At 42.6% G+C, this 3,506-nt stretch overlaps 1 pseudogene; it reads right to left on the bottom strand.

Annotated features, from left to right (window-relative positions):
• Positions 1-259: 259 nt before the first annotated feature.
• LOC102823901 overlaps positions 260-3,506 on the bottom strand; it is a 7,145-nt pseudogene continuing 3,898 nt past the window's right edge.

Genomic DNA, 3,506 nt, shown 5'->3' with positions numbered 1-3,506 from the left:
GAGGTGGCAGGATATTTGTTTCTCTAGTTTTGGGGTCCGAGAGATTACACTTTCAGTGCCAGTGTAGTGAGGAACCCCTGGCACATCGCTGGAAATGTCTTCTGCATTAATCAGTGTACCATTTCATAAAATGCTCCTGGAATTAAAATCTGTAAAGCTGTCAAAAGTGTCCACACTTTTGCAACACAAAGGATGAACAAATCCTAATGGGTATTTCACTGGCGTCTTTACACAGCTGGGTCTCATTGGCACGGCTGCTTTAACCTCCAAGGCGTTGGCCCTCACCCCAGGCAAAGCCCCCTGACTGGTCTTCAGGTTGTTGTTGTTGTTGTTAAGTGCCGTCGAGTCGGTTCCGACCCATAGCGACCCTGTACAGGGTTTCCGAGGGTGTAAATCTTTACGGGAGTAGAAAGCCTCATCTTTCTCCCGCGGAGTGGCTGGTAGTTTCGAACCGCTGACCTTAAGGTTCGCAGCCCGATTCGTAACCACTGCGCTACCAGAGGTCTTCAGGTAGTGGATTGTAATTTGGTTCTTCATCTGGTGTTTCAAAAATAACCTTCAAAACAGATAGCATTTTTAGAATTCTTATTCCACCAGGCTGATTGGGAAATACATCTTCCAAGGAAAAATATATGTGTCCGACTGCAATACCCAGGAGGTCCACAATAATTGAGTTCTCCAATAACAAGGAAAATCCCATGAGCACCCAGGGCAGAAAGGTGATTGGAAGTTGAGAAGGCCGAAGAAGTACACGCACATATATGGGTTCCTTCGGCTCCACATGTAGAGAAGTATCGTTGTAAAGGCCTGACACGGGAAAACTAAGCTCACAAAGAAACCATAAAGAGTCATTAAGAATTCACCAGAAAGGGGAAAAAAAGAACTTGCCAGAAAGAAACATAAATACAAAATCTGCTGAACGACCTCAGAAAGAGCTTTCTTCTAGCACTCAACAGTAACAGTATGGAAAAATCATGTTAATCAAAAAGTGCTCCCCCCCCAAAAAAAGAAATTGGTGATTAATTTCCATATTTGAAAATGTTTAAAGATGAATCGAAGTACAACTGAAACGGGGTGATCAGTTCCAACTTCATAGCGGTGGTAATAAGGATGCAGGCGATGGTGTAAGCTCAGCTGACTGCCTGGATCTCCAGGTACTGCCGCGGAGGCTCTGGTAAGCCCCTGCTGCCAGCCCCCACTTCCCCTTCCACCAGTCAGCTCAAGCCTGAGCTACTCCGTCTTTTTTCTTCATTAACTGAATTTGTCTGTTTTCTCTGAGACATTGTGGTGGTGTTGTATTTGCATCTAAATGATGACCGTATGTTGGTGTGTTCTTAGGCACTCCTCACCTGTCTCATGTTGGGTGTGATAGAGAATGTGAGTATGTGCACAGTTCTCTGTTCATGACACATAGTTGAGGGCAAGTTTGTTTGGGATTGACTGCTGCCAATGATCAGGTGGTACAGGAGTGGGTAGGGCCCTCACCCAGTAGTTGGTGCTGCAGAAGGGTGGGTGTGGCTTGTCTGTATGGGCAAGGTTGCTATTTCACTTCAGGTGAGACAAGAAAAAAAAATAAGAATAGCAAGAAAGAAAATAATAAGGAACAAAAAACAAGTAAGGGAGAGTAGGCAAAAAGCAGAAAGGAAAATGGAAACAAGGTAAGGGAAAAAGAATAAAATGAAAAAAACAAAATACAGTTAGCAAAATTAGGAGTGGGGAAAGAAAACAGGAAGAAAATAGCAAAGAAAAAACTAAGAGAAAAGATTAAAAAAAGAGATAGAAGAAGAGAAGGGAAAAAAGACATGAACAATAGAAGAAAAGAAAGAAGAAAGAAAACCAGAGAAATAAAAGATAAAAAATAAGAAAAGGGAAAGAAAAGAAAACAAAAACAAAAACACAGGAGAAAACTGGGACAGAGGCAGGAACCAGAGAGGAGAAAACTGTAGGGATAGGACACCCAGTGTGGGTCAGCCCGCCCTACCAGCCAAGGAACTCCTTGGGTAGGAGTGGGGAGGGGTGGTAGAGTAGGGTACTGAGCCCTAGGTGGAGTTGCGGCTGGTGTAAATCCTCCTTGTCCAGAAGTTGTTCATGTTTTTAGAATTCTTATTCCACCAGGATCATGCGGTTCAAACAGACCTTGCAGTCCAGCACATTAACCCGCAACGCCACAACAGGACTCCATTTCAGACAGTATACGTCTGAAAAGATTTTTAAACTACCCTCAAAAGAGATTGATAATTTGGCTGGATATAGAATTCCATATGGAAAAGTTTTTTCTCAAAATTTTGATGGCATTGCTCCATAAATTTCTTGCTAGTCTGGTTCCCTATCCTTTTTTTTTTTTTTTATAAATGTTTTATTGTGAATTGTGTGATAGTATACATGGGAGAACATTAGCTTTACATTCATCCTATCGTACATCACTACATTGCCTTTGTTACAATCCCCTCCACGCATTATCAACCCCAAATGGTACACCCCGCAAGCCTGCCCCGTGGTCATCAGCACACAGCCCCTTTCCCTCTCTGGGTCTAGAGTCCCCAGCCACTCCATCTCTCCATGTCATCATCTCTGCCTCCATCTCTGGCGTCACTGTTTCTCTGGGTAGGGTCCCACACTCCGCTCTTCTCCCTTGATGGTCCCAGAGCCCTCTGCTCCTGGACTGCAAAGTCAACCACTCCCTTCCTTTTGCTACAAAACGTCTACCTTTACATTTCCAACCCTCACAGACAGCCCTGATAGCAATTATTCACTATTGTACCACATGAGTGCTAGCCCGATCTCCTTTCATCATCCCTGCCCAGACGGATTGGATGCTACTCAGTGGAGATTCTACCTTCCTCCACACCCTCTGGATCTAGGCTCCCTCTTGAAAGCTTGTAAGTCAGTCACTTCTTGCCTTTGTAGCTCCTCCATTTTGGGTAGCCAATGTCTAAGTTGACCATCCCTGTCTACTCTGTGTATGGAGGGGGTGGGAATGATCCTTGCTATAAAAATTTGTTTGTTCTTTTTATTTTTTTTAGAAAAAGGTAAAACTTAAATCCTTTATTACAGAACTGTTAGATAAATTTAAATACATCTATAAGAAATTATACCATTAAAATTGGTTTTTGAAGGACTATTTATTAACAAGACAGATAACATGCTTATTTAACATGGACTTTTAGGCCACTGTAGCTAAAGGAAAACCACCCATTTAGTGGGTAACAGGACTTGCTTCAGTGCAATTGAAAAATACTATAATTTTAATCTCAAACTTCAGAATTTGAATAGATGACAGTGATCTGTTTCGAGATGGGAGCAGAAAAGAATCATTCAAAGCTTCGACAAGAAATTCCACCACTCTGTTCCTTGGATCCCTCTATAGTCTTCATGGTTCATATGATATGAGGGACACTTCAAGTCAACCTTCAGAGAGGACATCCCTGCTCACATGATCTCATCAACTGTTGGTAGCAATTACAGTGCAGGAGTGAAGAAGATGTTTCTTTACACAATAGTTATCC

Source organism: Chrysochloris asiatica, unplaced genomic scaffold (genome assembly GCF_000296735.1).
Source record: "Chrysochloris asiatica unplaced genomic scaffold, ChrAsi1.0 scaffold00018, whole genome shotgun sequence".
Lineage (NCBI taxonomy): Eukaryota > Metazoa > Chordata > Mammalia > Afrosoricida > Chrysochloridae > Chrysochloris > Chrysochloris asiatica.
The sequence above is the reverse complement of the archived record's forward strand: the minus strand, read 5'-3'. Positions and strand labels throughout refer to the sequence as shown.